The 23,648-nt window shown below is 40.9% G+C and overlaps 1 protein-coding gene across 6 annotated transcripts in view; it reads left to right on the top strand.

Annotated features, from left to right (window-relative positions):
• The window catches only part of LOC137322504 (atos homolog protein B), a 119,959-nt gene that overhangs the window by 58,671 nt on the left and 37,640 nt on the right, over positions 1-23,648 (top strand). For all 6 annotated transcript variants that reach the window (XM_067985431.1, XM_067985449.1, XM_067985441.1 and 3 more), the window contains exon 3: positions 14,155-14,388. The gene's annotated coding sequence lies outside the window, so the exon portion shown is untranslated. The remainder of the gene's footprint in view (positions 1-14,154; positions 14,389-23,648) is intronic.

Below are 23,648 nucleotides of genomic sequence, written 5' to 3'. Positions count from 1 at the left end.
GGGGGAGGACAAAAAGAAATCTCTTAATAAATTATAGACTATATCTTGGTTGCTCACTTTCCCTTTCCCATTCCCATTCTTCTTTGTCCATGTAATTGAATTAATCTAGAACCTACAGTGATATTTATGACCTATTGCCTTTTTAAAATTAGAAATTCTGTTTTCCCTTTTGAAGAAACTTAACTTTTCAACAAAAAAAAAATCAGTAGAGCTGTGGAATGTACATATTTCTTACAAGCTGAGCTGTGCCCACCTCCTGGATCAACATCAGCATTGGACTCTATCTGTAAGACAGTCAGTCTTATGCCTTCACTAAATGCTGTTTATAACTTGATCTTAAGGACACGTTGCCAGAATAGCTATGTAAGATAAATTTAAGCAGAATAATTTCATAATACAATAAGAAACTTCAAATGAACTAATGTGAATTGGTGTGGGGGTGGGGGGGGAAATCTCGGATTAATTATCTTCTGCATGGCCTTCCTCATTAGTGGGATATTGGGTAATGTACCTCATGGTCATTGTTATCTCCTGGAACTCATTGTTGATCACCTTCAGGGGTCGGAGAGCAATTTCCCAGAATTCTCTTTTTTTTCCCCTGAATTGTCCTAAAGTTTTTTTCATTTTTTGGCCCCTCCCATGAGATTACATGGCTGCTGGTGGGTGGGGAGTATTGGGGCTATGTTGTTTGGTTGCAACACAGCTGAATGGGACAAACTCAATGAACCAGTTTTTTTTTGTCTTTTTAGAGGACTTGGATTTTACACATTTTTAAAAAATGACTCTTTTACGTAAGCACGTTATATTCTGCTGCAGGGTGCCTCAGGTGAAAAAAATTAGGCTTGGTCTGAGGTCACTGCTCAATCACAACAAAACATTCCTGATTGTGAACTACAGAGGTTCAGAGTGGCTTCTTTCACTGTAAACCTCTATTTCACACTGGCTTTGTTAGGCTTAGTATTTTTCAAAAGGTTTTTCTACTGTTAATTTGTTCAAAAACACCTTGAGGGAGTAAAGTAAAATCTAAAATTTTGTTTCAAAAGACTAGTTTGAAAGGAATTGCAAACCTCTAACATTTCTTGCACTATTATTTTTGAGTTAAACAAACATAAGTGCAATAAAATATAAATGGTGCATTTACAATTTTAAAAAATAATTATTTTGTACCAATTGGATTTGCACTATCGATCCCTACAGGTCCTGGTTCAGTCCTATAGTTGGAATAGCCAAATAGGATCTGACGCTCCAAGTAGCTTGGCTGACAACTATTGCACCTTGCTATCAGTAAGCTTCCTTAAGACTCAGCAATCATCTGACCAGCAGTTAGGTGCTCAACTCTATGCCATTAACATCATTTGGGCATCCATTGTAGATGGAAATGTTTAACAATATCAATATTTTCTGAAAAGCTAATTTGGATTATATATTGTACTCTTTAGTCAAGAACAGTGTTTTGATTAAAATGTAGTTAGATGACATTAAAACAGTTTTCACTGTTGCCTGCAGAATCACTGGAAAAAACAGCAGTTTCATTCAAAGGATAGCACAGGAGTCTATTGACTGATCATTTCTGACTTCTGATGTCACAGTGACACTTCAGCCTGCTGAGGGACTGACTGCGTTAGCAAATAATGGATGAGCAGGCTGCGCTTTTGTCCTTCAATCAAGCTGCCTAGGCTCAGTTACAGTATGACTGTACACCTTTAAAAGAGAGAAGGGTATTCTGTACCTCTAAAACAGAGTGTATTTCCACCAGATGACCCCATTATATCCTTGGCCTAGCATCACAGTGTTGTAAAATGTCTCCTGTTCCTGTCACACAACATAAAGCTCAGCGGCCATAATGACAGTGGTGATGGAAAATATGAACTCTGGTAATACTGCAGCAAGAGGGCTTTGAAAAGGTAAACCATACAGAATTTTTTTCAAAAATTATTTTCAATTTTAATATGCTCTCAGGGTTCAGATTACAGGTTAAACTGATGAAGTTTTGCTCTATTGATTCAATATCATTCAAATCCCTCTTTTGTTATTGTATGGTAGCGCATTCCACTGCCATATAGTCTTGGTTAAATTGCATCCCAATATTTTGTATTTCCATCAGTTTTTTTTTTAAAAAGAAAGCAGTTAGCGTTGTGGTGCTGAATTGTACAGTTCAGTAAAGTCCCAGGTTTGGATGCTGATCTGAATTAGGTGGCCTCACCTGGAGAGACCAGGAGAGCAGTACAGTTTGCCTCAGTGTCTCCAAAGTAGGGAGGGGGGAAATTTGAACTCAGTAAATCTGGTCATTTGGAGGCTCGCACCAGGAAAAACAAATTACTTTAAAGGGGAAGGGAACCTGCCATTCTTTGCCAGCCTGGCTTACATGCCACTCCGTTTCACGCTAAGCGGATGACTTTTAATGCCCTTGTGACAACTAGGAATGCCTTGCTAGCTTACCCGCATTCCAAGAAAAAAAATACATTCCAATTAGCCAGGGTTCCTGGATAGCTCCTGATTTATGTCCCTTTGACCTAGAAAATACATGTGTGGATGTTGGGTGAATACAATATTTTGGCTTTGCCGTGATTTCCACCACCGCCCCGCCCCCCCACCCCGCACCAACAACAATCGGATAACCTGCTGATGCTCGCTATCTAAGGTCACTTGATGAATGGCTACTTGGTAAGGTATTGGTGGGCTGGCAGCACTCGAAGAACCAGAATGAGTCATTACCTTCGGGAGAGGAAGCAGAAAAATTAGGACAAGAATATGTTTGAATGGGAGGAGTACTTCACTGAATTACTCTACAACCTTTTAAAGGTTCTTCAATCGACTACCCTAAACATTCTCTCCCTTCACCACCGGCGCATCGTGGCTGCAGTGTGTACCATCCGCAGGATGCACTGCAGCAACTCGCCAAGGCTTCTTCAACAGCACCTCCCAAACCTATGACCTCTACCGCCTAGCAGGTACATGGGAACAACACCACCTGCACGTTCCCCTCCAAGTCACACACCATCCCGACTTGGAAATATATCTCCGTCCCTTCATCGTCGCTGGGTCAAAAACCTGGAACTCCCTTCCTAACAGCACTGTGGGAGAACCTTCACCACACGGACTGTAGTGGTTCAAGAAGGTGGCTCACCACCACCTTCTCAAGGGCAATTAGGGATGGGCAATAAAGACTGGCCCTGCCAACAACACCCACATCCCATGAACAAATTTTTTAAAAAGTAGATTTTAAGTAGTAGAATCTCTTGGAGATGAGCAGAATTTTTTTTGTGTGGAACTTCCTGTTGTGTAACTATAGCACTGTTCTGCTTTAGTGACACACTGAATGTTCTCAATTCGTAATGTTGTGGAATATAACTTCGTGATGTTGTAATACACAAAATGTCGGCTACCAGATGCATTTAGCCACTTTTTAAACCACCAAACATGGCAATTTGGGGTGACTGAGAGATACTGATGTGTACAGACAGGAACATTAGGAACAGGAGTGGGCCATTCATCCCCTCCAGCCTGCTCCCCCCATTCAATTAGATCTGCACTTCAACTCCATTTACCTGCCTTCGCTCCATATCTCTTGATATCCTTACCTAACAAAAATCTATCCATCTGTGTCTTGAAAGCACAAATCGTCTGATTATCCACAGCCTTTTTGAAGAAAAGAGGTTCAGATTCAACTACACTTTGTGTGAAAAAGTGCTTCCTGATTTCACTATTGAATGGCCTAGCTCTAATATTAAGATTATGTCCCTTTGTTCTTGATTACCACACCAGAGGAAATCGCTGAAACATAGAAACATAGAAAATAGGAGCAGGAGTAGGCCATTCGGCCCTTCGAGCCTGCTCCGCCATTCAATATGATCATGGCTGATCCTCTATCTCAATACCATATTCCCACTCTCTCCCCATACCCCTTGATGCCTTTTGTGTCTAGAAATCTATCTAGTTCCTTCTTAAATATATTCAGTGACTTGGCCTCCACACCCTTCTGCGGTGGAGAATTCCACAGGTTCACCACCCTCTGAGTGAAGAAATTTCTCCTCAGCTCAGTCCTAAATGTCCTACCCCGTGTCCTGAGACTGTGACCCCCTCGTTCTGGAACCCCCAGCCAGGGGAAACATCCTCCCTGCATCCAGTTTGTCTAGCCCTGTCAGAATTTTATACGTTTCAGTGAGATCCTCTCTCATTCTTCTAAACTCCAGTGAATACTTCTCTGTATCTACCTTATCAAATCTTTTTAACATTTTAAACCCCTCAATCAGATCACCCCAAAATCTTCTATACTCCAGGGATTACAAGCCAAGTTGATGCGATCTGTCCTCATAATTTAACCCTCTAAGCCCTGGTATCGTTCTGGTGAATCTGCGCTGTACCCCTTCCGAGGCCAATATACCCTTCCTGAGGTGTGGTGCCCGGAACTGAACGCAGTATTCCAGATGGAGTCTGACCAAGGCTTTATACAACTGAAGCACGACGTCCTCCCCTATGTATTCCAGCCCCCTTGAGATAAAGGCCAACATTCCATTAGCCTTTTTGATTGCTTTTTGTATCTGCCTACTAGTTTTTAATGACGTGTGTACTTGGCCTCCCAAATATCTTAGCTCCTTTACAGTTCCTAGTTTCTCACCATTTCAGAAAATCCTCCGATGCATCTTTGGGTCCAAAGTGTTTGACCTCACACTTCCCCACAATGAGCTCCATTTGCCATACTCACTTGTATGTATCCTTTTAGAATGTAAGATTATGAAATAACTGGATACAATAATGGCTGTTCAAAATATTTAACTAAATACTTTGCCATGTATGGTCTCCCATCTCCACACTCCAGCTATGCTCTGTATGATTTCATAACCTCATTATGATGTCACCGGGTATCTAAAATTGAACTAAACTGTAGCAGCCAATCCAATTTTAGTACTGAAGTGAGGTACAGATAAAGTACTGGGAAGTGATGTAACTGAAGAGTATGCTAATACAGCCTAAATATTTATTTTTGACGTTTTATACTGAGAAACCAAGGCGAAGGAAACAACAAGGGTTGAGAAAATTAGAAAGTAGGGAAATAAGTGACGCTAAGCTTGGCTTGTAAAAGCCTGAAGATTATAGGGGGAAGAAAACACAGGTGAGGAGTTTGCTAGTTATTAATTAATAAGAGTTTAGGTTAGAGGACACAAGGTTTCTTTGTGTGTCAGTGTTTATTATGTTTTTAATGTCTTGTAAGTCAAGATACAATGAGAGTTACAGTTTGTACTTGTACTTGCATTTTAGTGCAGTTCACTATTTGATAAATGCGAAGTAGCATATTTTGGGGAAAAAGAACAGAGAACCCGAAACTGTAAAATTCTCAGTGGAGTGAGAGAACAGAAATTTGACTCTTTCCCAATCTCCCTTCACCAGGCATGTCATCTTGGAGATGGATGACTGTGGTTATGCTGTAATTAAAGGAGCAGTGTGCCATAAATTAATTCTACATAGGACTTTTCATCCACCTTTTGGCAACATGGGAACAGAAGTAGACCATTTGGCCATTTTGAGCTTGTTCTGCCATGTCAATTCTTTATTCTTTTTAGCCCCAAATTCTCCACATTTTTCCAAATTACTCAGTGCATTTGCTTACCAAGTATTTATCCAACAATCGTTTAAATATTTTAATTGATTCCATATCTGACTGTTGGTAATGCATTTTGTATTCTCACAATACTTTTGTGAAGGCCTTTTTCCTGAGTTGGAATTTTAAGATTGTATCCGTTTGTTCCAAGATCAACCACTAGAGGCAAGAATCATTTCCCATGTATCCTGTCAATTTTTGTGATTTTAAACACCACGATCACATTGTTCCTTAACCTCTTCATCTCTAGTGAATAGACTTTCCCTCTTTAACCTTTTCTATTCCAATGGAAAGAAAACAATTTGTTAAACCTTCATAACTATAACCTCTGAATCCTAATCATTCTAATGATTTTTGGCTGTACTCTTGGCATGGCTGTAACATCCATCCTACAATGGGGTACCCAGAAATTCATGCAAAATTCCAGCTATGGCCTGTGGCCTCACCAGAGTCTTCTACAAGTGCAACTGCTTCCTTGCTTTTGTATTCAATGGCCCTACATATAAAACCCAGAATCTTAATGCCAATGTATGGCCTTCTCTACCTGTACTCCTATCTTCTGCATTTCACTACCCCTAAATTTGTTATCCCCACGGTTACAATTTAGGTGTAGTTCCTTTCACTGTTTCTTTTCCAAAAATATACTAATTTATTTAATAAAAACAGAAAATGCTGGCATCACTCAGCAGGCCAGGCAGCAACTTTGGAGCGAGGAACAGAGTTAATGTTTCAGAACGTCCTGATGAAAGGCGATGACCTGAAACGTTAACTTTTTTTTTTCTCTCTCCACAGATGCTGCCTGACCTGCTGAGTATTTCCAGCATCTTCTGTTTTGACTTCAGATTTCCAGCATCCGTAGTATTTTGTTTTGATATACATTTATTTGTCCTAAACTGCATCTTCCACCTTTCTGCCAACCTCTGCCATCCTACAGTCTCCTGCATTGATCCTCACAGTTTGCCATTCACTCTATTTTGGTATCCTTAGCAAACTTGGAAATTATTCCTCTTGTGCCTAAGTCCACTTCACTTCTATATAAATAGAAAATTAGGTTCTAGTATGGTCCCTAGAACACTCAACTACCACTAATCCAAAAAGCATCCATTTACCTCTATTTTTGTCTCTGCCCCTTCTGTCTCTATGGTTCCATTACCTTTAATGTGATGTCCCTTCATTTTCACAAGTGTCTTTTTAATGTGCACCTTATCCAACACCTTCTGACAATCCATATATAAAACATCCTTTATCCACACACTGTCTGATTTCAACAACTGTCATTTATATAGCACTTATAACATAGTAAAAAGTCCCAAGGTGCATCACAGCAGCGTAATCCGACAAAAATTTTGACGGTGAGTCAAAGAAGGAGACATTAGGACAGGTGACCGAATGCTTGGAAAAGAGGTAGGCTTTAAGATGCCTCTTAAAGGAGGAGAGAGAGGTGGAGAGACTGAGGTTTAGGGAGGGAATTCTAGAGCTTGGGGCCTAGGTGGCTGAAGGCAAAGCCGCCAATGGTGGGGCGAAGGAAGTGGGGGATGCAAACAAGGCAAGAGTTGGAGGAATGTTAAACATAGAAACATAGAAAATAGGAGCAGGAGTAGGAAATTCGGCCCTCCGAGCCTGCTTCGCCATTCAATATGATCATGGCTCATCCTCTATCTCAATACCATATTCCCGCTCTCTCCCCGTACCCCTTGATGCCTTTTGTGTCTAGAAATCTATCTCGCTCCTTTTTAAATGTATTCAGTGACTTGGCCTCCACAGCCTTCTGCGGTTGAGAATTCCACAGGTTCACCACCCTCTGAGTGAAAAAAATTTCTCCTCATCTCAGTCCTAAATGCCCTACCCCGTATCCAGAGACTGACCACTCGTTCTGGACCCCCCAGCCAGGGGAAACATCCTCCCTGCATCCAGTCTGTCTAGCCATGTCTGAATTTTATGTTTCAATGAGATCCCCTCTCATTCTTCTAAACTCCAGTGAATACAGGCCGAGTCGACCCAATCTCTCCTCATATATGACAGTCCTGCCATCCCAGGAATCAGTCTGGTGAACCTTTGCTGCACTCCCTCCATGGTAAGTATATCCTTTCTTGGGTAAGGAGACCAAAACTGCACACAGTACTCCAGGTGTGGTCTCACCAAGGCCCTGTATAACTGCAGTAAGACATCCTTGCTCCTGTACTCAAATCCTCTTGCAATTAAGGCCAACATACCATTTGCCTTCCTAACTGCTTGCTGCACCTGCATGTTTACTTTCAGTGACTGGTGTACAAGGACACCCAGGTCCCTTTGTACATCAACATTCCCCAATCTATCACCATTTAAATAATACTCTGCCTTTCTGTTTTTGCTTCCGAAGTGGATAACGTCACATTTATCCACATTATACTGCATTTGCCATGTATTTTGCCCACTCACTCAACTTGTCTAAATCGCCTTGAAGCCTCTTTGCATCCTCCTCACAACTCACGATCCCACCTAGTTTTGTGTCGTCAGCAAACTTGGAAATATTACATTTTGTTCCCTTATCCAAATCATTGATATATATTGTGACTAGCTGGGGCCCACGCACTGATCCCTGCGGTACCCCACAAGTCACTGCCTGCCCAAAAAGACCCATTTAAGTTCTCAGGAGGGCCGTAGACTGGAGGAAGTTAGAGATGGGGAGGGATGAGGCCATGGAGGGATTTGAACCTGCGGATAGAATTTTAAAATCAAGGCAGTGGTGGACCGGGTGCCAATGTAGGTCAGCGAGCACAGGGGTTGATGGTGAACAGGACTTGATGCAAGTTAGGATTTGGGCAGTAGAGTTTTGAATGAGCTAAAGTTTATGGAGCGTGGAAGATGGGAGGCCGGCTAGGAGAGCAATCGAACAGTTGAGTCTGGAGGAAACTAAAGCCTGAATGAGGGTGTCAGCAGCAGATGGGCTGAGGCAGGGGCAGAAACGGATGACGTTACGGAGGTGGGAGTATGCGGTCTTTGTGATGGATCAGCTCAGAGTCAAATAGCATGCCACGGTTGCAAACAGTCTGGTTCAGCCTGAGACAATGGCCAGGGAGAGGAATGGAATCGGTGGCTATGGAACAGAGCTTGTGGCGGGGGCTGACTACAGCAGGCAATTAGGAAAGCAAATGGCATGTTGACCTTTATTGCAAGGGGTTTGGAGTACAAGAGTAAGGAAGTCTTGCTGCAATTGTACAGGGCTTTGGTGAGACCTCACCTAGAGAACTGCGTACAGTTTTAGTCTCCTTATCTAAGGAAGGATATACTTAGAGGCGGTGCAATGAAGGTTCACTAGAATAATTCCTGGGATGAGAGGGTTGTCCAATGAGGAGAGGTTGAGTAGAATGGGCCTATACTCTCGAGTTCAGAAGAATGAGAGGTGATCACATTGAAACATATAAGATTCTGAGGGGGCTTGACAGGGTAGATGCTGAGAGGATTTTTTCTCCTGGCTGGAGACTCTAGAAGTAGAGGGCATAGATGCAGGATAAGGGGTCGGCCATTCAAGACTGAGATGAGAAAGAATTTCTTCACTCAGAGGGTTGTAAATCTTTGGAATTCTCTACCCCACAGGGCTGTGGATGCTCAGTCATTGATTATATTCAAGGCTGAGATAGATAGCTTTTTGGACTCCAGGAGAATCAAGGGATATGGGGATCGGGCAGGAAAGTGGAGTTGAGATTGAAGATCAGCCATGATCTGATTGAATGGTGGAACAGGCTCGGGGGTCGTATGGCCCACTCCTGCTCCTATTCATTGGGTTCTTATGTTCTGAAGAAAATGGCTTCGGTTTCCCCAATGTTTAATTGAAATATGCAATCAAATTACTTGAGCACAATCTGACCTTGATAAATTTATATGTTGACTGTCCCCAATTAGCCCATGCCTTTCTAAATACTCATTAATTCCATCCCATTTCATGGGACGAAATCAGTGAACACTTAGCAAGGCATGGGCTAATCGGGAACAGTCAACATATCGATTGGTAAAGGACAGGTTGCAGTTGATCGATTTTGATTCAATTGAATTAAATTGGTCAATTAATAAACTAAGACCAACTAACCTGTCAACGTTATTTTACCCTAGCTTGAAAAAGGGTGTAACATTTGCCATCCTCCAGTTTTTGTGCATAATTCCCATTTCCAAATATAATTTTTGGGAAATTATGGTAATACATTTTACTATCTCCTCTTCAACTTCCAAGTATTTTGGCAAGCATACCAACTAGATCTGGTGATTTTTCTGCCTTTAGGACCTATTAAATTTTAGACTACTCATCTCCAGTAACAGTTCTTCCAAAACCTCCTCAGGTACTCATACAGTTCCATTTTTATCTTCCTCTCCGAAACCTGAAGTGCAATACTTGTATGTCATTCCCTCATTCTCAAGTACAAGATGACCCTCTTTGTCTCTAAATGGTTCCACACCTTCTTTAACTATCTTTTTACTTCTTATGTGCTATTGCTGTTTTTTTTATATTGACAGTCAGTCTTCCTTTTATAATCACTCTCAGCCTTCCTAATCTCACCTTTTTTGTTTCCCTTTTTTACTTTTTATTTTGTTATATGCCTCTTTTTTTAAAAAAAATCAATTTTGTTCTAACACCTCTATTCCAGCCATATAATATTTTTAAATATTGCACTGTATTTTCACAAAACCTTGCAGTAGCTTCAGATAAATCTGAAATGAAGGCATCAAGTGCTTGCCCACATGTTATTGACATTTCATGTCCCATTGATATTACAGAATTATTCGCATTAGAAACAGTTCCCCAATATGGTGCAGCTACTCGTGTTCCGAAATCATCCTGTTGTGAATTGCGGGACAGATTGCAGCACCAAGTGTATTGCTGGAACAATTGTGCAATAGCTGATGGATTTTTGACACCTCTGTGTTTAAGAATGTAAGAAATAGAAGCAGGAGTCGGCCACACTGCCCCTCGAGCCTGCTCCACCATTCAATAAGATCATGGCTGATCTTCCACCTCAACTCCGCTTTCCCGCCCTATCCCTTGATTCCCTTAGTGTCCAAATATCCATCGATCTCAGCCTTGAGTATACTCAATGACTGAACATCCACAGCCCTCTGGGGTAAAGAATGCCAAAGATTCACAACTCTCTGGGTGAAGAAACTTTTCCTAGTCTCTGTCCTATATGGCTGACCCCTTATCTTGAGACTATAGCCTCTAGTTCCAGACTCTCCAACCAGGGGCAATGGCCTGTCAGTATCTACCCTGTCAAGCCCTCTAAGAATTTCATACATTTCAATGAGATCACCTCTCATTCTTCTAAACTCCAGAAAATATAGGCCCATTTTACTCAATCTCTCCTCGTAGGACAACCCTCTCATCCCAGGAATCAGTTTGTAAGATACTTTAGTTATGATGGGGACTTCATTTCCAACCTTGGCCTATCACAGATTTTGGGGGAAGGTCTGGAAGCCAGCAATTTGAAAGTTGCGCTGCTGGCTGTTTACAGGTGGGTGCCTCATGGCCAGAACAAAATTAGAGCCATATACATTTGGAACCCGAGGCAGTGAACATAATCACCTCACAAAGTAGTGTCGGTGGGAGGCTTCTGTGCTGGCTCATGCTGTTTTTGAAGGCTTGGGGGTAGCACAGTAAAGTACACTGGATATGAGAAACGGAAGCATTAGATTGGGAGTGATTTTCTAACATCGGGGTTAAAGTATGTTGGAGCAAAGGGAAGCTTTACATCGCCTCTGGCTGATTGACTCCCAGGTCAGGTATAGCTTGATGTTATACTGGCTGCAAGGTGTGAGAAAAGTATTCCATTCCTCAGCATTGATGTTTCTTATATATGAGTACTAAATATTGCCAAAAATACAAATTTTAAGGGCAACTAAAAGTTTATTTTATGTTTGTATTGCAAGAGTGGAACATTTGCTGTGATTTTCCTCTGGTTGCCAATGTAAACCGGCTTTACAGAATGTTTGGAGTATTCTTTTCAGGTCTTTCCCAGGAGTGATATTTATCCAAATGTTACTGTTGTGTCTCTAACAGTTGAGCACTTTCTACCAAATTGAATAATATGTATGTGAATCAAAGCTTTAAAATGGTATTACAGTTGCACTGGGTATTACGTGTCTTCTAAAATCATCATGACTGTGGTTTTCTGGCAATAAGTTCTAATTGGTGGCTATTGCACATTCTTCCGAATATTTTATGCTTAAAATTTTGCCTCCCAAGACCCTAATAAAACATATATATGACTGTGCGTATTCCATCTTGCACCAAGTTCCGCTCACCTGTCACCCTTGTCCTCGTTGCCCTACATTGGCTCCTGGTCCCTCAATGCTTCAAAGTTACAATTCTTGTCCTTGTGTTAAATCCCTTCATAACCTCAGCCCCTCCCTATCAGTAACCCACTATAACCCTATCTGGCTCTGGCCTATGGTTCATCACCCCTCTCTTTGCCCCACCATTGGCGGCTGTGCCTTCAGCCACCTAAATTTCTTGGTCTCTCCACCTCCCTCTCTTCCTTTTAAGATCTTCCCACCAAGTTTTTTCCTACATTACAACAGTGACTTCACTTCATAAAGTACTTCATTGGTCATGAAAGATGCTCTATAAATGCAAGTTTTTTTTTCTTCTTTCTTTTGGTCATCCCCCCCCTCCTTTGGCTTGGTGTCCATTTTTTGATCACACCTCTGTAAGGCACATTGGGACATTTTTCTATGTTAAAGGCACTATATAGTTTCAAGTTGTTTTATTGATATCATTTAATTCAATCCACAATGTTTCCACCTCCATAGTACCTGATTCTGATTTCCCTAACTCCTTTATATCAATATGTGCTGTTTAACGTAAAAACTTACCCCTCTCCTACTTTAGATTGCGCACAGGGATAGAAAAAAATATTTTCCTGTAAATTTATTCCCCCCCCCCCCGCCCCACTTTGTCATTATTTAGCTAATTCTGTGTCTCACCCATAATGGCATAACCTGCTTTGTTAGCATAGATATCAAGATCTCCAACTTGATTCCTAAAACTTCTGACAGCTGCATGTATCTCTTCCAGATCACTTCAGTAAAGGCACTCCAGGTACCAAGGTATTTGGGTTGGCTAGACTTTAAGTAATCCATTATAATATGCAGTTATATATTTATTTAAATATTGACAAGTTCAACATTATGCAGCTCTTTTCATCTTTATTCGAGCATCTATTAAGACAATAACTTTAGTAATGTAACAGTACAGAAAAATTACACTACGCATCAGTTTATGTAAAAGTGTTCTTTATACATAGCAAATGTGTTTGGAAATTTAATTGTTGATTTTGTACTTTGCACAACAAAATTGGATTTTCATCCTGTTGCGTAATGTTCAGGCATTTTCATTTTTACAGGGGGGAAATTAATTTTCCTGTGTTCTAAATTTTTCAACTTTTTACACATAGTAGCAGCATCAAGCATTCCAAGGTCAAGTGTTGGATGTTTTATGAGCATATAATCTAGGCTGGCTCTCCACTGCAGTACTGAGTGCTGCATTGTGGGATGCTGTCTTTCAGATAAGACAATCACCAGAGATCCTGTTTGTCTGTTTCGATGATGTTGAAGATCCCATTGTGCTATTTGAACTAGTGCGCAGAGTTCTTTCGCTATCCTCGCTTAACCCACTAAAACAGATTAACTGGTTATAGTTGTTTGTGCAATTGTGCTATGCACAAAATGGCTGTGTCATTTCCCTCACGTAAGTCATTTCGTTCCAAAGTAATTGATTGATTGTATGAGATGTTTTGAGATACATCAGAGTAATATGATCAGCACTCTATTAATGCAAGTCTTCAATTTGTTTTCTTTTAAATGCTCCAAAAAGATCTTTACCCGCAATGGTATAACCTTTCCATTTAAAGTACAAGTGATCCTTATTGCTTCTGAGGTTGACTGACCATCTAGTGCTCGTTTATGAGCAGCTTTGTACTGTGTATGTGTGCCAGTTAGAAGCTAAGTTGAGACTACCCAATCATATTTTATTTAAAGACTTTGTAGATGCCAGAGTGAGGAGACTCCTCATCAGTCTTGGCTGGCTTGAACCTGTTCCAGAGGTGAAAAGTATAATGTTTTAATTCACCACACCATTTGGGCCTTCAGGGAACATGACCATTTGAAATATTGCTATTACGTCGCATTCTAAAGTTGAATCAAGATTTTCTGCTACCATGGTTGAATTCAGCAGGGATTCGTGGTTCTCTACAGAAAATCAGTAGCTCGTATTTCTGCTAATTGAGGCAATTGAAGTACAGCACATATAGGGGCAGGGGGGAGGTGGTGTTGGTAGAATGGTGTGCAGTCTCACAGTTCACTTTACTTTGAATTTGTCAACAAAGCAATTGTCCAATCTATACCAAATAAGTTCTGATCTTTTTATTTCAAAAACTCAAGTGCCATATTAAGTTTTCTTGTGTTACATGTCTTTTTCCCCCTTTTTAACTGCAAATACACTTTCATATTCTGAAATTCCAATTCCATAAATCTTTCGTGTTAAACTGTAAATGCAATAAAACTGTAATTAATTGAATTTCTTTTTCCAGTGCTGCAGGATCCTGGGACTAAAGTGGAAAAAAAATCAAGCCAATTTAAGCAAAATACATGCTCCAGTGATGGTGGAAGTTACTCTGCAACCAGTTCGTATCTGCAGTTGTGAAGATGGAAGATTTGCCAAAATAGCTGAAGCAGACACTAAAACCATTTGGAATCTCTTATACCAAGAAAGGCGTGTGGCACAGCTTATCCCCAGACGAGAAGATCATCAGAATAGCGGAATGGTAAATTTTGCTGTTCAGATAGAGCAGTGGTACAGCATATGGCCTAATCATAATTCTATTCATCAGAATCCACTACTGAAATGACTGGAAATGTTATGCACCAAATCAGCTGGGTAATTGGCAGCAATTCCTAGTCCTAAATTTAAAAACATTTGCACTGAATTAGTATCATGTGATGTAAAGTGTGTACAAAATCCATTTGTATTTCAAGAGTTCAAGAGGTGTGTGAAAGTCTGTAGTGATATCTGATCATGCATTATAGTTACGTTAGTGCTGTGGGTGTATGCCCATTGAAAAATGGATCTGTACAGAAGTGGCCAATTTTGTGCTCCATGCATATGACTCGCGTTTCTTTTGAAGTGAGCTGGCTGATTAGTGGCATGTTGAGAGGTCAGATTGTTTTCACTGGTGATGAGAGAACTGTCACAAGAAGAATAAAGGAGGAAGTTGGAAGGATTTTTTCACACTGAACATTTTTAGGACATAGACCACTTCACCACAAAAAGGTTGTCGATATTATAGTGATATTGAAAGGGAAAATAGGTAGATATTTGAAATGTAAAAATATTTAAGAACAAAAAGAAAGGGCAGGGTAATGGGGATAATGGAATCTGCAGCTCCAGTTGAAGAGCTAGAACTGGCGCAGTTCTAATGGGCTGAATGGCCACCTTCTATGTTGTAAATTCTATGAACTAATTGGGAAAATGTGAAATTCAAATTATTTGTTAAATTTTAATTTTTTTAAAATGTTTGTTAAAATGGGGATGAATCCATTTGTGGGAATGCTGAACATGGGCTTTATTGAATTAATTGACAATTTCCATTGATTGTGTTGACTATTTTACTTTGTTTATTTTAACCTTTTTATTAGCACTAATATTGATAATATATTTTGCAATCACCCAAAGTCCCAAAATGGTGCTATGCTTGGGCCTGAGCTGAGCTTCAAACCCCATTTGCTGTCTATCAGCAAGACTGCTTGCTTTCACTTCCACAAATTCATTCGCATACACCATTGCCTATTCCACCACCACTGAACCCCCCTGCTATTATGCCTTTATTGCCTCCAGACTTTACTTCTCCAATGCACTCCTTGCCAGCTTCCTACATTCCACCATACACAAACTCTAAATTATCCAGAACAATGTGCATCTATTGCCTCAGACCTTACTGACCTCCACTGGCTTTCTGTCCTGCATAGCACTGAACTCTTAAATCCTTGTTTACAAATTCTTCCCCCCCACCTCCCCACCTTTCCCCTAAGTCCTCACCTCTACTCTGGTGGGTGGAGAGTGTTTGGAAATCATAATGCTCATTTGAACCATGACAGTTTGGGACAGGGTCGATGGATCAGCTGGTCTTTTCCTGACTGTTATTTTTGTATGTACCTTTGCAACCTACTCTAGCCCAAGTCTCAGCCCATACCTTTCGACCCTCCAAATCTGGCCTCCTGTCAATTTCTCCCTTCTCCTCCGCTTTGGCATTTATGGTTGAGCTGCAATATGCTTCAGCCCGACTCTTTGGAAATCCTTCTGAGTCCCTCCATCTTTCTAATTCTCTCCCAGCCTTCAAAAGTATGGTCAAAACCTTTTTTTTTCACCATGTTTTTGATCATTTCTCCCAAAGTTGCTTTGAGCCTTTTTCTCCTATGCGAAGTGCCGTGGTACATTTACTGTGTTGAAAGTGCTATATAAATGCAAGGTGTTGCACTGTAATTTTTAGAATTTTTTTTAGTGAATTGTACTTTTTTTTTATTCGTTCATGGGTTGTGGGCGTTGCTGGCGAGGCCAGTATTTACTGCCCATCCCTAATTGCCCTTGAGAAGGTGTGGTGAGCCGCCGCCTTAAACCGCTGCAGTCTGTGTGGTGAAGGTTCTCCCACAGTGCTGTTAGGAAGGGAGTTCCAGGATTTTGACCCAGCGACTATGAAGGAACGGCGATATATTTCCAAGTCGGGATGGTGTGTAACTTGGAGGGGAACGTGCGGGTGGTGTTGTTCCCATGTGCCTGCTGCCCTCGTCCTTCTAGGTGGTAGAGGTCGCAGGTTTGGGAGGTGCTGTCGAAGAAGCCTTGGCGAGTTACTGCAGTGCATCCTGTGGATGGTACACACTGCAGCCACGGTGCGCCGGTGGTGAAGGGAGTGAATGTTTAGGGTGGTGGATGGGGTGCCAATCAAGTGGGCTGCGTTGTCCTGGATGGTGTCGAGCTTCTTGAGTGTTGTTGGAACTGCACTCATCCAAGCAAGTGGAGAGTATTCCATCACACTCCTGACTTGTGCCTTGTAGATGGTAGAAAGGCTTTGGGGAGTCAGGAGGTGAGTCACTTGCTGCAGAGTACCCAACCTCTGACCTGCTCTTATAGCCACAGTATTTATGTGGCTGGTCCAGTAAAGTTTCTGGTCAATGGTGACCCCCAGGATGTTGACGGTGGGGTATTTGGTGATGGTAATGTCGTTGAATGTCAAAGGGAGGTGGTTAGACTCTCTCTTGTTGGAGATGGTCATTGTCTGGCACGAATGTTACTTGCCACTTATCAGCCCAAGCCTGGATGTTGTCCAGGTCTTGTTGCATGCGGGCACGGACTGCTTCATTATCTGAGGGGTTGCGAATGGAACTGAACGCTGTGCAATCATCAGCGAACATCCCCATTTCTGATCTTATGATGGAGGGAAGGTCATTGATGAAGCAGCTGAAGATTGTTGGGCCTAGGACACTGCCCTGAGGAACACCTGCAGCAATGTCCTGGGGCTGAGATGATCGGCCTCCAATAACCACTACCATCTTCCTTTGTGCTAGGTATGACTCCAGCCACTGGAGAGTTTTCCCCCTGATTCCCATTGACTTCAAATTTTACTAGGGCTCCTTGGTGCCACACTCGGTCAAATGCTGCCTTGATGTCAAGGGCAGTCACTCTCACCTCACCTCTGGAATTCAGCTCTTTTGTCCATGTTTGGACCAAGGCTGTAATGAGGTCTGGAGCCGAGTGGTCCTGGCGGAATCCAAACTGAGCATCGGTGAGCAGGTTATTGGTGAGTAGGTGCTACTTGATAGCACTGTCGACGACACCTTCCATCACTTTGCTGATGATTGAGAGTAGACTGATGAGGCAGTAATTGGCCAGATTGGATTTGTCCTGCTTTTTGTGGGCAGGACATACCTGGGCAATTTTCCACATTGTCGGGTCGATGCCAGTGTTGTAGCTGTACTTAAACAGTTTGGCTAGAGGCATAGCTAGTTCTGGAGCACAAGTCTTCAGCACTGCAGCCGGGAAGTTGTCGGGGCCCATAGCCTTTTCTGTATCCAGTACACTCAGCTGTTTCTTGATATCACGTGGAGTGAATCGAATTGGCTGAAGACTGGCTTCTGTGATGGTGGGGATATCGGGAGGAGGCCGAGATGAATCGTCCACTCGGCACTTCTGGCTGAAGATGGTTGCAAACGCTTCAGCCTTGTCGGCATAATTTATTTTAAGTGCTTCAAGGGCTTCAGCCCATTGGCATAAACACTGATTGCTGCAGTTAAGGTACAATGACAAGGAATTGAACTTTGTTTCACTTTTTTTCATATTGTCTGCAATTAGACACACTTTAAGAGGCACTTAATCATCTCCACTCTGGAGCTCCAGAAATAGAAGTTTATCAGTTAGTCTGCTGAAAACAAATTCCAGTTCCAATTTAAATCTAAATGTGGCAGCGCTGATTAATTGGACACTAAGCCAAATTGTGCAAAAGTACTGCAGTCACCTTTTTATTGCAAACCCTTTTTGCAATATGCTAGCACTGTTACATGTGGAGAATATAAAATCAGGCTGTCCTATTTCTCTAAGTTGGTGAGAGGCCAAAATAGACTAAACTTGTTTTCAACTTCACTTGCTCTCAAATTACAAGTTGCTGGATAGTCCTGCCTATAAAATCATGACATTCCATCAATTTTCTCTATTTTTACTCTTTCGGAGTCATTCTTGTTCTTTTTTTGATGTTTGATTAATCCAGTCATCAAAGCCTTCCTACTTTTGTGAAGAACTGGAACCGTTTAACTCTTAAGGATGAAAAATCCAAATATGCATTTTTGTTTTTCAGCAGATGGAGTTTACTGGACTTTTGGTTACAGATGGTCAGAACTACTGGTCTTTGCAATTAGGCACGTGTTCTATTGTTAATAAATAACTATTAAGAAGGATTCAACATCACTTTAGCTAAGTAATAGTAGCATCACTCAATGAATGCTGCTCAAACTCTAACCTTTGTGTTTTTCTTAAATTCTGATTGCATGATGTAGTGCATTTTTGGCATTCTATTTGCTATTTTGGGCCTCTTGCACCTCTAATATCTCTTAACCTGTTGGCAAATTCCTATGGTCCACCCAGAGTTCTCCCACTCCTCCACTTTTCTTTGTAGATATTGTATTTTTTTGTTCTTCATTTACCCATTTTTGTTGTCTCAATAATTGCTTCACACATGAGCTGAATAAATACCTAAAGAATGAGAAAATCTGAGTGGGATCAGTGGTTATAGAACAAATTATTGAGCGAATATTGATAGTATCTGTGCTGGTAAGCTGTGATGTTTGCTGTCAAAGGCATGAATAGTTTGAGTTTTACTTGATTACCTTTAGAGAGTAGTGACTATTTATAAAAAGCCTCTGCCTTGTATACCAATCATCCTTTCATTCCCCCTTCTATTTTTTGCCTGAGAGAGCAAGAAAATGAACTACTTCTGGTTCTACACTAATTATGTGATGTTTTGTAACTGTCTGAGTTTTCTCTTTTTTTACACACCTTTTCTGTTGGCAGGATCTTGTCTGTGCCACAGGACTGAGATGAGGAACTCCGATTATTGTCTTGTTTGTTTCTTTTAGTTTTTTTAGACTAGCAGTTACCTGGGATGATACTGACAAATGACCAGCAATGGTACAGAATTTCATTGCTTTGTGGGTGGAACAATAATGCAATCTCTTATTAAAAGGTATTTAAATTCAAAACAGTCAGTCCTTTTTCACCTCTTGGTAACACTGATGCTGGGGGAAGACATTTTATAGTATATGCAAAAGAGTGGCTTTTACCAGAAGAATGAACATTATTGGTTTAAAAAAATTCTTCTGCTCACATAGTTCTTTCTAACATTTGTGAATGACTGGTTTGTGAAATCCCTAGTTGAGGAAAATGTTTGCTTCATTTTTTATATGTAAATCTGCCTCTCCCTTTGGAGACTGCAATGAAATGATACCAAACAGCTGGACAGTTCATTTTAGTTTGTTAAAAATTGCTGTTAGTCAGGTTATTATGTGATGTTTACATTTTCTTTTTTAATGTGGTGGAGAGGAGAAGCGTGAGATTTATGCTCAGATTTCAAAACTTTTGAAATTAGTACCCAGAAACTGAATTGTATTAGACGCCAAGCTGGCAATTAGCAAATATCTCTGTGGTGTGAGTCAGCACATTACACCATAGGAGTTCTATTTATGGAATGTCATCAACTAGGGAAAGATGTAGCAGAGGACATAATTTAAATTATGCTCTTAAAAAAATAATGTTCCTTTTAATAAAAAAAATTCTGCAAATCATATTTTGAAAACTGAGGCACTCTTTTATGCAACACTTTTTTATAATTATAAACATAAATAATGTTGCTTCTCAGGAGTTTCGTACCTTACAGTAAATCAGTGGAAATTATGACAAAGGATTAAAAAAAAGTTGTATAAAGGCCCTTATGCAAGCTATACATGGAGCAATAGCTGATGTAGCCAAGCTATAACATAATCCAGGTTTCAGAAGATATTTTCTAAATCACCTCAGCTTTGTTGTTGCACTTCCTAATGTTATCTGAAGTTCACCATTAGTTTTACAATATAGAAGCAAACATCATGCATGTTCCTTGGATGAACATTTATGACTCAAGAAGACAGATTTATTACTGTGTGCCAGGATCACACCACCATCATGAGTCAAGAAACCCAGAAGAACTTTAAATTGTAAAATTTCTAAATCTTGTACAGAATGATACACGCAGGAGTTTGTTTCAAAGTTCTAATGCATCTTGGGGTTGAGATGAGAGAGGTTCAGCTTTGCTCCTGAAGGTTATGTTGTTGTTACTGATCCCTCTATTACTGCTCTAGTGGTATTATCCTATATGTGTACTACATTACTTAAGATAGCTGTTACTTATATCCAATTTAGTGTCTTTTTTGGTCTTCTGAATTTATTTTTTTATTTATATTAAGAAGAACATTATATATTTCTTATCCTCTTCTTCCTATCATCCAAAATTTGTCCACTTTTTCTTTCCTTACACGTGCTTGGGAACAGTTCCATGGTTTCTTGCAGCCCTCCCGTATCATTGACGTGCCCATTCAACATGAAAGCTTAGATTGTGTTGGCATACTATTTGACCATGGAATGCATCATAAAGCCTGAGCCTGTCCTCATCTGACGCTGACAGTAGGGATCACCAGAAGAACATTCTACAATTACACTATCCTATGCGATCTTCCTCCCTCCTCTTATTCTCATTGAAATGAAGACTCATCACCCTATCTCTCCTCTAACTCATCTTTATTTCCATTAGTCTTCCTTTTCCCCTACAATCTACAGGCTATTAAAACTCAAACTTCCCATCATCTAGCCACTATTGATTGATTTTACCTTGTCTCTTGATCTTTTTGGACTTTTGGGTCCTATACTACGGGATACCTAGGTATCTCAATTTTTTTTTTTAAGAACAGTAGGAGCCCTAGCTTTTTCCCCAACCCAGGGACTCCAAGACCTTCTGTTAGCACTGTTTCTGTTGAGATCCCCAGCCCAGACTGAATAGAATTGGCAAGCTTTCTATGATGTGTTGGATATCTGCCATGCTTTTAAAAGTGTTTATCTTCCTGGTCTTTATGTTGTGAAAATACTGTTATTGAAATCAGTATTACAGTCTTCACTAGCTTTTGGCATTGAAGATGTTCTTCAAACAGTTATATTCATTAATTTCTATCCAATGTTGCTTTTTCTTGGATGATAGCAATCATCAGACATCCAAGGCTCTATTATGCTTGTAATAGTGTCAAGAAATGTTCTCTTGTGCTGCTTCAATATTGTCCAGCCAGTTACTAAGGGCCTCAAAGACGACCATCTATCTGAACAAAGTGGTTGCTGAAGTGTAACAAGATTCACACAGCAACAACTTAAGAGCCTGCTTTTAAAGTGGTCAAGCTTTTGAGAGATTATGGGAGTCATTTTCACTTTGGCCGTGGGCAGAAAACTGGTAGTTGCGGATGGGCTTCCCGTTATACACACCATTGCTATCCCCTGCCTGACCCTCAGAGCCTTATAATTTGCACCTACTTAGTCTCATAATGACATTATCCCTCCCACCCTGGATAAAATCAAGACCAACATCAAATTACTCAAGAATGGCAAGGCTGTTGGATCATAGTTTATTGCACTTGAAATGTGCTATTGACCAACTTCTTGTTTCATGTCTGGTGGTCTAAGACTGTCTATAAAAAGTATGGAAGGAGAGCAACCGAAAGGCTTACCGAGCAAAGTTATGCCCATTTGCTGTTCCATTAGTCGCAAGAGATGTTTTTGCAAGTATTGCTTCTTCAGTGGTTAATAAAGCCAGGAGACTCTATTGCCAGATCCTCAACTATAGATGTCATTCCAACTCTACATCTTTCAGCGGAGTCACATAAGTTCTCTCTTGTGTTTTGCTTAATTGCACCTCAGTCAGGCTTTGATTCAATAGTTCATGAGGCCAAACTAGGAGATACAATGAATTGTGAAGAAAGAACGGAACATTACAAAAAGACATGGACAGATTAAGCAAGTGGGTGCAATGCTGGCAAATGTGATTTAACATAACAAAATGTGGATTTAAGAATGGCAGATGGGAATATAATCTAAATGGAGAAGCACATGGGGGTGGAAGAGGGGTCGAAAAGGAATTAGAATCTAGGGCTGAAGGCAGTTCGGATAACACAGATCTCCAGCGCCAGAGGGTTGAGATATGAGGAAAGACTGGAGAAGCCTGGACTTTTCAACATCGAAATGTGGCACTTGCTGCCACATGGAGTGGTTGAACCAGATAACGTTGGTTCAAGTAGGCTCTGTACATGCATGAGGGAGATGGGGGGGCAGGGTGGGAAGAGATCATTGGAGTGGGAGGGGACTCGTGTGGGTTATCAACACTGCATATTCCAGTTGAGCCAAATGGCTTGTTTTTGTGATGTAGATTCTATGTAATTCTCTGACTGATAAGTGACCTTGTAGAAATTTGAAATACTATTGAGATGGTAAATAGTTTAGAAATGGTTAAATCTGGAAAATTACTTCAAACTAAATTGTGAGAATAGGACAAGGGAATGTGAATTCAAATATTTATAGGCAAAGATTGAACTGTTGTCTGGAAATTTTTCATGTGTGGAATGGACTTGAGTCGTGGAGGCAAAACCTTAGAATTATTTAAACAATTGGATGCCACAGTGGGGTTGAGGGGGGGTGGGATGGGAAGGGAACAACAGTAGGGTCTTTCTGAATGGATGAACTAAAATGGACCAAGTGGCCTCCTTCATTCAATAAATTTTGCAATGCAAAGGAAATGACAAGTAGCATACTGCAGTGGATCAGTTCTGTTGTTGTTGTCATCGGCATCATCCGTGTATATTGATTTAGAGGAAAGACGAGTAACAAAGCTATCCAAGGTGTCACATTGGGAGCGGTCATAAATGGGGAGCAAGTGGACCAGAGGGATATGGTCAGGTTGGAGGATTGACTCAAAATTTGGATATGTTGGTAATGCAGAGAAATGCTAAGTCATGAAATTGGAGGGAGGGATACAAACTGCAAGTACGAAATAAATGGGAACTGTCCACGAGAGGGATCTGGGGTTTTAGTTTTAAGGATGTTTTCTATCAATTGTTGCAGCAGTGGTAAAAAAGCTAAATGGGTTCTTCGAATATATAACAACAACAGCTCAACACCATCCAGGACAAAGCAGCCCGCTTGATTGGCACCCCATCCACCACCCTAAACAGTCATTCCCTTCACCACCAGTGCACTGTGGCTGCAGTGTGTACCATCCACAGGATGCACTGCAGCAACTCGCCAAGGCTTCTTCGACAGCACCTCCCAAACCCGCGACCTCTACCAGCTAGAAGGACAAGAGCAGCAGACACAAGGGAACAACACCGCTTGCACGTTCCCCTCCAAGTTACACATTTCCATCCCGACTTGGAAATATATCGCCGTTCCTTCATCGCTGGGTCAAAATCCTGGAAC

Source organism: Heptranchias perlo, chromosome 1 (assembly GCF_035084215.1).
Source record: "Heptranchias perlo isolate sHepPer1 chromosome 1, sHepPer1.hap1, whole genome shotgun sequence".
NCBI classification, from domain to species: domain Eukaryota; kingdom Metazoa; phylum Chordata; class Chondrichthyes; order Hexanchiformes; family Hexanchidae; genus Heptranchias; species Heptranchias perlo.
This window is presented reverse-complemented; position numbering and strand designations above follow the sequence as displayed.